Source organism: Montipora foliosa, chromosome 5 (genome assembly GCF_036669935.1).
Source record: "Montipora foliosa isolate CH-2021 chromosome 5, ASM3666993v2, whole genome shotgun sequence".
NCBI lineage: Eukaryota > Metazoa > Cnidaria > Anthozoa > Scleractinia > Acroporidae > Montipora > Montipora foliosa.
Window position 1 is genome coordinate 14748634 of NC_090873.1, and position 12400 is coordinate 14761033.

General features: G+C 41.1%; 1 pseudogene; it reads left to right on the forward strand.

The window, feature by feature from the left end:
- Nucleotides 1–3111: 3111 nt before the first annotated feature.
- LOC138002972 (uncharacterized) lies at nt 3112–12183 on the forward strand (annotated as a pseudogene).
- The last annotated feature ends 217 nt before the right edge of the window (nt 12184–12400 follow it).

Below are 12400 nucleotides of genomic sequence, written 5' to 3' on the forward strand. Positions count from 1 at the left end.
GTTTCGCCAATTCCTGCTCGTGAACCAGAGGAAAAGAAGACTCGTGTGAAAGTCACTGTCAAATGGCCCAGCCAAACAAAACTGAATACTCTTCACAAAGGATTAGAGTTGCTCGGCAAGATGCTTTCTCGCGGAACATACAAGCAAATTGCTGGAGCCATATGGAAGAATCCAATTTTAAGGAAATATATGCAGCAGTTGTATCTGGAGGAGGTTGATCGTGAGTGTACTGCTATGTGTTCATTAAAGAATCCAAGCTGTCTCAGATCGCCCAGCAAGAAAGACCTTGAGTCCTTTTCATTCAAGAAATTCAACAGCGAACTTGAATCGAAAGCACCATTGTTTAGTGCGCTACTGTGGACTGCAAGTGTGAGAAAAAGCAAACAAGACGATTTTTCTCGGACCAATGAACCTCGTTTATTTGTCATTGTATACGCTGCACCAATCACAAGAGAGGTTGTGTTTTCTTTCGCGGGAAAACCCTTGTGGCATGCGACGTGTTATGGAAAGGGACGGAGAGACGCCTAAGAAAGTCGTGGAAAGCAGCAATAAGTGTTTTATTTGTTCATCTACCCCTACCAGTAAAAACAAGGTCTATATATTTGGTAAAACGTCCACTGATTTAGCTGGAATAATTCGATCGTCGCTGGAATTTGATGTGAAGAAATACCACGAGGACAGTAGTTTGTTTGTTTGCCGACAGTGTTTTCAGCAGTTGAGTAAATACGAAAGAGCAGCGAAAAAACTGCGAGAAATCAAACAGGAACTGCTGACTGTCTTTAGAAATAGAGAGCAGCTAAGGGAAAAGAGACTTGCACGCGATGAAAACAGAAACGATCCGGAGACAATCAACAATGGAGATGTTCGAGTGAGTGCTGCAAAAAGTCTTCGGTTCTCTACGGAAACTTCACATGTTTATTCCGATCCTGCCGCTTGTACTTCTTATACTACACGTCCACCGCTACAACAAGTTGCAAAAAAAGTGGAGACATTTCACCTTCTTGGGGCGTTATTCATTTCCCTATTATCCCTCATACTGCAGCCACACTCCCCCCCTTATCAGTGTTGCTAGCGAGACAAAAAAATGTTGGGAACTTAAGCAGTCAACATTGAAAGGGGAAGAGGGGAGAGGAAGTGGGAAAGGTTTAAATTCTAGATACGCCGAGTATTGGAAGTTAGAAAAGGTGTTTTTTAATGAAAGTGTCTCATTAATTTTGCAACTTGTTGTCTGAGTTGGTTGTCACTGTATTGGCGTACGGTAACTTTGTTTATTGGAACGGGAAGGCGTCTATCGTTGGCGTTTAATATGGTGTTTCCAAAAAAAAGGGTTTAATTCTCTGATCTGCTGTGAATGGAAAATGGCCAGCGATAAACTGGATTTTGGCGGGGTTTCGGTATGACGTAATTTGAAGGCATTTCAGTGCTTTCTGTGAGTCAAGTCGAACATACACATAATTTGGTACACGAAAAGGTGTGATTTCCATCCTTTCGCTTTTTAAAGTACGCTAGAAATATCCTGGAACCGATTTCGAAATAATTTGCCTTAAACATCTATATTTCGGTCGACACATGACATCTAAAGCACGCGCAACATGTACGAAATTAGCTGTTGTTTACGAATGAGAAACAGACATAACCTCTCCTTTAACTGCGATCGCATGCCATTTAAAGGGAACATCCACTTTCCGAAAAATCAATTCTTAGCAAACATTGTTATACAAAGATACATTTTCATAGAAGTCCATTCGTAACATTACTTATTGCTTTCGGGCTAGTCTGCCGCCAGAGAAGGGATCGGTAACGCCTACTAGCAAGTCTTCTAAGTGACGTGTCGGGTACAGGCTAATTCCATGTTCTTTGGAATGACTGACTGAGCACAATGATCAAAAGAAAGCACCCGATTCTGTTAAATCCTTTGCGAGATTTGTTTTACAATGAGATACAAAAGTGAACAAATTTGTACCGGCTACACATTATGACATTTATATGAAACGGTCTACACGGTCTACCACAACTTTTCACTGAGAAAATAATATGATATCATATTTCTTGCTGTTGCGATGGTAGACCGTGCTTGGATGGTAGACCGTTGGTAAATGGAATAGACGATATGTACAGGATTTCTAACTGTGTGAGCTTTATTACGAATCACCTGCTAATGTATTGGATTGATTAGAAAAGAAAGTACTAGTTGAATTGTGCTGTTTCCTCCAAGATACGATTTTCAACTGTAACGTCACCATCCCGGTTGACGTCACCAAGAAACACAATAAATGGTATTGTGTTACATAATACGAGCCATGTGTAACTTTCGGAGCATCAGATCTGCAGTGCAACATACTTTGCTCGCTTTAGTATTTGGTACAGAGTCTTCTGTTCACGAATATCCTTTCGTGTTTGGTACAATGTGCTTTGCACTTCGCGTGCAAACTTCTGAAATGTTTCAGAACTTATACGATATTTAATGATTGTTTCTTTAGTTCCTGCTGTTCTACGTTGAAACGTTTCCCTATAGGATTCAAATCCGGACTGGCAAAATTATTGCAATCAATCAGACAACAAGTTGCAAAAAAAGTGGAGACACTTCACCTTCTTGGGGCGTTATTAATTTCCCTATTATCCCTCATACTGCAGCCACCCTCCCCCCCTTATCAGTGTTGCTAGCGAGACAAAAAAATGTTGGGAACTTAAGCAGTCAACATTGAAAGGGGGAGAGGGGAGAGGAAGTGGGAAAGGTTTAAATTCTAGATACGCCGAGTATTGGAAGTTAGAAAAGGTGTTTTTTAATGAAAGTGTCTCATTAATTTTGCAACTTGTTGTAGCTCAGTCGACTCCTGTTCCATCAAGCAGACAAGCATTACTCTTTACCGGAATTTCACCCATTCAAACCAAGAATGATGCTGTTTCTGACAGTCAGGGTGATGTTCATGGTGATCTTCGTGGCAACGTGGCGAAGGACTTCCATTTGTCAAAACCTGGATGCTCTGATAGCACCAGTGTGAAGTTAGAGGTACATTATCCGAGTAAAAACTTGAACAAAACCCTGCTTGGCTCCTACCAGACTCTTGGTAAGGCATTAGCTCACGGAGTCCCTTCCCAGCTAAGGCTGTCATGAATTGCCCAACAGTGCGAATTCATGTCGTTTCCAGTGTAATGAAAGCTGTGTCAAAGGAAGTTTCAGGGTTATGGGGCAAGAGCAGGCCGTCATTGCTTAGAAAAACAAGCAAGGAAGATTTGCAGAATTTTGATCTTCAAAAGTTGTGCGAAGAATGGCAAGAAAGAGCGCCAATATTTTACGCGTTCCTGTTGAACACTGCCAGCCGAACAAACCGTAAAGGCACTTGGTTTGGAAGTGTTGCACTTGCAGGATCCATACTCTTGAAACAAAGAAATCGTGAAATGAACGCAACTGCAGCTGTGATGGAGATTTTGTTGAAGAGCAAAGCTGCTGAGGTAATTTTGATTCCATAACGTCTATACTGTGTTTATCGGTGTAGGATGTTTCGTGTAAGTCTACATGAAGAGCGCAGATGTATATTTCATGCTGTCCTACATGATGTAGGGGCGCGTGAAAGCGGGCAGGCCACGTTGGATTATTAAATGTGTTTTGTTGTGGTTTAATCCGTGTCCATCGAGTCGTATCTTCTTCGGGGATTCTACAACTGGCGACGAGGATGGTTCTCAAGGTGTAAGGAATACTTTTTAGCGAAGATGAATTTCAAAGATTTGGAAATTGGAGGAATTCGACCGTTTGATGTCAACAGTGATCCGAGTAGCGTGGGTACAGAATGGAAAAGATGGCTTCGAAGTTTTCAGTTATATGCAGATGGAAAAGGTCTGATTATCGTTCCAGACAAGGATGACAACAAATTGCAAAGATGGGCGCTTCTTCTTCATTGTGCAGGATCGGATGTTCAAGATATTTTTGATGTTTTGCCAAACACTGGTGGTGCAAAGGATTACCAGAAGGCTGAAGATGCCTTAACAGCACATTTCGTAACTCAAATTAACATTCCCTATGAGCGGCATTTGTTCAGAGAAATGGTACAGGAAGAAAATGAAACGGGTGACCAATATGCAGTGCGATTGAGGGGGAAAGCCCAGCAGTGTGATTACGGAGATCAAATGGACGCCCAGATTCGAGATCAAATAGTTTCAAAGTGTAGATCTAACGAGCTGCGCCGTAAACTTCTGGAGAAAGGTCAGGCCCTCACTCTTCAGAATCTACAAGAAATTGCACGTAATTACGAAGCAGTCCGGAGGCAAACACAAAGTATGAATTTCTCCACTGAGCCAGTCAATCGAGTCTGTGAGAGCTTGCCTGGGAGGAGCAATAGAAAGTTCAGCACACAGTCAAGTAGTGAGTGTTATCGATGTGGAAGAAGGGGTCATTTTGCCAGAGATCTCCAGTGCCCAGCAAGAGGAAAAAACGTGCACAAAATGCTCACAGGTTGGACATTTTGCAAATGTATGCAAAACAAAATTCCTAGCTACTCCTGGAAAATCAGATGTACGGTATATGCAGGAGGATGCCTGTGGTGATGACGATGATGACGATGATGACGATGATGACGATGATGACGATGATGACGAATATGTGTTTGCAATTGCTGGTAGGGATCATGGAGGAAAGGTAGTAGTCAACATTGGAGGTGTCCCAGTGGAGATGATCATCGATTCTGGCGTGAGTGCGAATGTCAGTCGAGCCTCCTCGTGGGAACAACTGAAGAAATGCCATATCAGGTGTGTCTCACAGCAAAACACAAAGAAGCTGTACGCCTATGGAGCACTTAGCCCACTTGAAGTTATTGGTACATTTACAGCGGATATCACAATGGGAAACAAGGGTGTGTCAGCTGAATTCACAGTTGTCAAGGGTCAAGGGGAGTCACTTGTAGGAAGAGAAACGGCCACTGAGTTAGGAGTCCTGAAGTTGAACATTCCAGTTAACAGTGTGGTTAATTACAGTGAGCTAATGACTAGATACAAAGATGTGTTCACAGGCATTGGCAAATTGAAAGACTTTCAATTGAACTTACATATTGATCAGCAAGTCCAGCCGGTAGCACAACCATTACGACGGCCGGCATTTAGCTTGAGAGAGAAGATTGAAAAGAAACTTGATGAACTTCTCCAGGAAGATATTATTGAGAAAGTTGAAGGTCCAACGCCATGGGTAAACCCTGTTGTGGTGGTGCCCAAGCCCAACGGTGATGTGAGATTGTGTGTAGACATGCGGTGTGCCAATAAAGCCATTATTCGCGAGAGGCATCCAATCCCCACCACTGACGAAGTTTTGGAGGATATGCAAGAAGGTAGTGTCTTCAGCAAATTAGATTTGAAGTGGGCTACCATCAAATTGAGCTCAGCGAGGAGTCACGTGGCATTACAACGTTCGTAACACATAAGGGCCTGTTTAGATATAAGCGGCTGATGTTTGGCATCACGTCTGCACCAGAGAAATATCAGCAAGTAATTCAACCAGTATTGCAAGATTGCAGTGGAACAGCAAACATTTCAGATGACATCATCATTTATGGTCCTAACACAGCTGAGCATGACAAGCGATTGGAAAAAGTGTTGACCAGGTTGAGGGACAGGGGTCTTACTCTCAATAAGGAGAAATGTGTATTTCATATGCCGAAGCTCACATTTATGGGCCTGGTACTATCTCGTCAAGGCATTGGTCCAACTGAAAAAAAAGTCAAAGCAGTTAATGAGGCTTGTGAACCACAGAGTGTGTCAGAGGTTAAAAGTTTTCTTGGCCTGGTTAATTTCAATGCCAGATTCATCCGGGACCTTGCAACTGTGGGAGAACCACTGAGGAGGCTGACAAAGAAAGGAGAGCCGTTTGTGTTTGGTCCAGAGCAGCAGGCAGCCTTTGCAGAATTGAAACAGAGGTTAACTCAGGCAGAGACTTTAGGCTATTTTGACCGCAGTGCAAAGACGAAGATTATTGCTGATGCAAGCCCAGTGGGTCTGGGGGCAGTCTTGGTTCAAGAGCACAAAGGAGAGAACCGGGTAATTTGTTATGCCAGTAGAGGATTTTCTGAGGTGGAGCGACGTTATTCGCAAACTGAAAGGGAGGCATTGGGACTTGTGTGGGCTTGTGAGAAATTTCACGTTTACTTTTATGGAATAGAATTTGAACTATGGACTGATCACAAACCTCTTGAATTCATTTATTCCACACGGTCCAGGCCTTCAGCAAGAATTGAACGATGGGTTCTCCGGTTTAAGCCTTATGTATTTTCAGTGAAATATTTGCCTGGGCAACTGAACATTGCAGATGCATTGTCGTGCCTTACAAAGATTGAAGAAAAAGAGTCAAGGAGTGTTGCTGAAGAGTACATCAGATTTGTAGCGAACACTGCTGTGCCACAAGCCATGACTGCTGAAGTAATTGAAAGAGAATCTTCAGTTGATGATGAGTTAGTTAGACACCCTACGAGAGTGCATCAAGACTGGAAACTGGGAGAATTCTAACTGCCCTGGTTACAAGCCAATCCGAGATGAGCTTTGCCTTTTTGGAAATATTGTCCTGAGAGGAACAAGAATAGTGGTACCAAAGAAACTTAGAGGAAGAGTGATTGAATTAGGCCATGAAGGACATCAAGGACTGGTGAAAATGAAACAGCGACTACGAACAAAGGTCTGGTGGCCAGGCATTGATAAGGACGCTGAGAATTTTTGCAAGACATGTCATGGTTGCCAAGTTGTGGGCGGACTATGTAATCCTGAACCTCTTCATATGACTGAATTGCCTCAAGGGCCCTGGCAGGATATCGCGATTGATTTCATGGGCCCACTACCATCAGGGGACTATGTCTTCGCGGTGACCTACTACTACAGTAGATATGTAGAAATTAGTATTTCAAAGAGAAACACAGCAGAGGTGGCCATCAACAGCCTAAAGAAGATGTTTGCAACTCATGGATTGCCATACACAGTGATGAGTGACAATGGTCCCCATTTTGTGGAAGAAGCCTTTAAAACGTACTTAAAGAACAATGGAATTAAGCACAGGAAGACCACCCCGCTATGGCCCCAAGCGAACGGAGAGATTGAACGTCAGAACAGGTCACTTCTTAAAAGAATGCAGATCGCACAAGTGAAAGGAAAGGACTGGAAAGAGGCCGTACAGACGTATTTAGTTGCCTATCGAAATACTCCCCATCGAAGTACAGTGTGCCCATCACAGTTGTTGTTCGGAAGGACATTGCGAACAAAGCTTCCAGGTTTGAGGCAGGCTGCAAAACTAGATGAGAAGTAAGGGATCGAGACCAAGAAAAGAAAATAAAAATGAAGGAATACTCTGACAGAACGCGTAAGGCTGAAGAAAGCAATCTGATGGCTGGAGACAAAGTCCTGTTAAAGCAACCTCGAGCAAACAAGTGGACCACCCAGTTTGAGAGCCAGCCATACGAGCTAATTGACAAGTGCGGTAACAGTGTTGTGATCAAGTCGCCTGAGGGCCCCAGTATAAAAGAAATACCACTCATGTGAAGTTGTACCACGGAAGAGAGAAACCAGAGGGTCCGGAGAAATCAGCATCTCAAGAGGTGGATGTTGGAGATGTTGCAAGTGATCTGGGAGAAATGCAGCAGAGTCAGAAGGATAAAATCAAGCAGAGCGACGCCACAGCTGTGAAGATAGATAGATAGATAGATAGATAGATAGATAGATAGATAGATTATTGAACATTAACTTTAGCGTGATCATCGGATGTCAGGATGACTCTTTAAGTGTTGTTTAAGTTCACAATGTTATATTTGTCTTCTTGTTTTTTATGAAAAACGAAAGGGATGTAGGATGTTTCGTGTAAGTCTACATGAAGAGCGCAGATGTATATTTCATGCTGTCCTACATGATGTAGGGCGCGTAAAAGTGGGCACGTTGGATTATTAAATGTGTTTTGTTGTGGTTTAATCCGTGTCCATCGAGTCGTATCTCCTTCGGGGATTCTACAATCGGGCAGAATCGAAGTGGGTCAGTGGAATCAGAAGGAATTGAAGGGGAAGATAATATATTTTTAGAAAATGTAAATACATGGTCTTCAGTGTAAAATTATGAAAAATTTTTTGTTTTCATTTTATCCTTGGTTCATAGTGTTTTTTTAGTTTTAAACTCATCACCAGACATTTAAACTGAAAACAGGAAACCATAAGGATAAAATTGGAAAACAACATGAACTATTAATATCTCTGTTTTCCAATATTGTTAGATATTTTCTTACAATGTTTGTCAACACAGAACACAGAAATTATCTAGGTGGCAAGCGCAGAAAGTTCTTATTTCCACACTTACATGTACTTGATATTCTTCTTTAATAGGCTACTATTTCCAGGTTCAACAAGCTCAAACTTACTAATTCCAACTCGAGCATACTTAGTAAGCTTGATGAACTGGGGAAGGATCATGATGCAGATCTAATCACTGCTAGAGACCAGATTTCAGAAGAAAATACCAAACTAATGAAAGTAAAGGAGAGGATTTCAACAATTAAGGAAAACCTTGGAATGGCTGTAATCACTTCACCTGAATTGTTGGCTGCCACACGGGAGGAGTATGAATTGAGGAAGTCTTTTCATTCTGGATTCGTCACATCCTTTGACAACTTTGACTTTCAGTTAAAGAGGAGGAATATGACTAAGGACAACCAGAATCAAGACTACCACTGGGTCAACCACCAAATGGTGGAAAACCGAGTTTCTGGCAACTCCCTTGATGTCAGAAAAACTGATCCTGAGGATATTGTAAATATCCCAAACACCAGGTTTCTTCCCAATTTGTACGATCAGCAGAATGAACGTTTGGACTACATAATTTTGACATCAAGAATTTTAGTCTCATACTTTGAAGTCTTGAAGCCACTGCAGGATGCTTGCATATTCCACATACCACGTAGGTACACAAGGGAGATGTCTCAGAAGTCCAAAAAGGTATGCAATGTATCATTAAAATGTTAATGTTGATTCTTTGGAGTAAAGTAAACATGGGGAATAGACCAATTTCGATATATTAAAATTCAGCCTAAAACAACAGACCTCAGTACGAGGCTCTGGGGAAGAACTACAGAGTTTGTGGGGTTTATTCCCCAGAGCCTTGTGCTGAGGTCTATTGTTTTAGGCTGAATTTTAATATATCGAAATTGGTCTATTTTGGAGTCATTACTTTTGAAGTTCTATAAACTTTCATAAGATAATACTAATAGTATCACTGAAAAGATCTTATTGCATAAATTAACCCATTTGCCTGCCTGGAAAATATAAACCTGTTGTTTGTAATTCATGCCTCTCAGTTCAAAGTGAATGCTTAATGTCTGTTGAAATGTTTTCTATTAAGAATTCACTTTTTAAATACAGTTTCTAAGAAAGTGTACACTGTTATCTTTATCTCTAAAATATTGTATTTCCAATTGACGTTTGTTTCTCCCAACAGGTTCCCCTTGGACTTATATTCAAGGATGAGAATATTAACGACGACATGCTGGCAATTTTGCAAATGTTCCACACCTATCTCCCCAAGTCTAGTGATGCAGCCATTGGAGTGGATGGACAGCTCTTTTCAGGTGACCAGTTGACCGTGGAAAGAGCTGTCAATGTAATAGCTTCAGTGGCAAATGGACTAACACCACAGGATCGCTTGGATGGGATTCACTTGCAACTCGGGGATTGGCATGCCTCATTGAAATTGCTAAGTGTAAGTGTCCATATAGGTGTACTTGAATTACAGTCAAGTCCATTTAAAACATGATGGAGGGCCAATTATTATGATCTGGTATGCACATCACCAGATATGCTTCAATTCTCATTTTCTTATCAAATTGATCAGAGAATATATACCGTAAAGGTGAAATTTTGAAACTCAGAGCTATTTGTAAATGAAGAAGCAAATATACAGATAACTTCTGCTGAACTCTCAGAAGAAGATAATTCCCCAACAACTAATGACAAAGCCAGGTTTTGTTCATCTTACCTAAATCTTTTATTCGATATCTGCGGTGCTTGATTATTGATTAGTATTATTATTATATTCGTATAAACATAACAACTTTCTTTAATTTTCCAGACATGTTTCGACGGTACATCCGTCATCTTCAGTGTTACATATTTTGAAATCGCCGTTGAATTTAAAGCGCGCGCGATCTTACAAACTTCGTTACATTGCGTTGTCAATATTGCGTATTAAATCAAAACAGAGCAAAACAAAAATTTAAATGAGTGACGCTTAGTTCCTTACAGGGAGAGAGTCAGGTTAATGTGTTTCACCTGCTGGTTGAGATCGGGCTTCTCCCATTTTATATACATGGATTCCTTAAGCTTCACTTGGTACTTAGTGGCTGCAGAGTCCAGGATCTCGAAGCAATCCTGTGTGCAGGATGCCTTACAAGACTCTGAACTCTGCAGATGTTTAAAAACGTTCGAAGATCTGTCTGAAAGTAAGTGCTCGCGCACTCGTGTGGAGAAGTGTCGGCTGGTTTCACCAACATAACAAGCATTACAACTTGCACACGAAAATTTATAGACCACACGCGTGCGAAGCCCTACAGGGACAGCATCTTTCACATTAAAAAGACTCCTGACTTTGAAAGTAGTGAAGACTAACCTTATATCAATAGGTTTACATACCCGATTAGCAAGTTTGCGTATACACCTCTGTGCCGTGACTGAGAAGTGCCCAACGTAAGGGATTTTAAAGAAAAACTTAGGTGTTTCCTGGGGCTCGATTCCTGAATGAGACTGTGTTATTTATTATTATTATTATTATTATTATTATTATTATATATTATATTATATATATATTATAATTATGTATTATATATTATATTATTTATTTAGGTTATTTTTGTTTTATTTGTTAGTTGATCTACTCAAGATTCTATAGTGGCTCTTCAGCTGTTGACCAGTGTACCATGTTCACGAACCGAACAGTGATAAACAGGAGAAAGGTTTGCAGTGATGTCAAGTCAGCATACAGAGCAGACAGGGATTTCTTATCAACAGTGTTGAAGTCCAGGGTTATTGCTGCTGCCATGAATGGCTAGGACTTGAGAACAAAACAGGGAAACCATCCAAGTTTGTTCTCCCTCCCAATATCGAAAACCTCCAGAAATCAAAGAAACTCGAATTGCTGCATGAGCTTGCTGGCAAGGTGGTGGATGGTTTTGTTTTTCAAGACAGTAGTAATTTGGTGGACCGCATCCTTACTGCTGAAGAAAACAGCAGTTGTTGCAACAGCAAGAGCTTACAGATGATAACAAGTTTCCATGTAGGTTTCCTGGATGTAACAAGAAATACAAATACAAAAAGAGAAGGAATACTCATGAACTTTTTTATGATCCACCATTTGTTGCTGATGAACCTCCTGTTGAGCTTACCACTGCTATGCCTTCACCACCCTTAGACAAACAACACAACGGTGATGATGTCTACAATTAGAACTGTGCACTTATGACTGATGCCATGCTATTTTTCAATTTCCTTGATGCCATAAAGGAAGGTGACGGTGCACGAGTCATGCGGCAGTATAAATACTTTCTTCTCTTTTGTAGAGCTGATGAATCACATAGCACCAAATATGCACTTGAGATTTTATACCAGTTCTTCTTAGTTCATGCCTTGTTCTCAAAGAGGGACAGGGAGCGGTTTATTTGGAACCGATTTGTGAACAATCACAGTGTGCAAGGGGGAAATATCCCCCTTGATGAAGACATGGAACACACTAACAATTTTGTTAAGCAAGGGACAAGAAATTTGGGGCCTAATTTGACAGTCTGCAATTTCGCGAGTGTGCAAAACAGAGAATGCAACACGCACCATTTTAGACAAACGTGATGGCAATTTAAACAGACAAACCCACTCAGGCAAGCATCCAGAAGGTTCACCTGATAAAGACATAGTAGAACTTGTTAACAGGGCTGTTGACTTGGATGTTTTCACCAAAACTGATGGGCGGCACTACCAAACGTTCAATGACTTTAAGAGGGACAGACTTGAAGACCTGGACCTATCAAGTCTGTATAAATGGATCAACAAGCACAAAAGGAATATCCAATTGGGCTCACGTGCTAGATGAATCATTTCATTGAGGAATCTTTCTTTCAAAACCCCAATCCTTTCTTCAAATATAGCAGCTGTGGATCAGTAATAATACACAATGTATGGCGGAAACAGTTAGTTTTGTTTTCCGTCGAGTCCTTTGTCTTCGGAAACATCAGGGCTTGAGGGAAAACAAAACTAACTAGTTTCCAAGGGACCATACATTAACTGCTTTGTTATAGATTTAGACTTTCCCTTCAACAGTCACAGCAAAAGAAAGAAACAAAAAACTGACAGGGCAACAACTGCGGAATTACATCTTGGTCAGGATATATTTGTATTTGATCAGGGACACATGA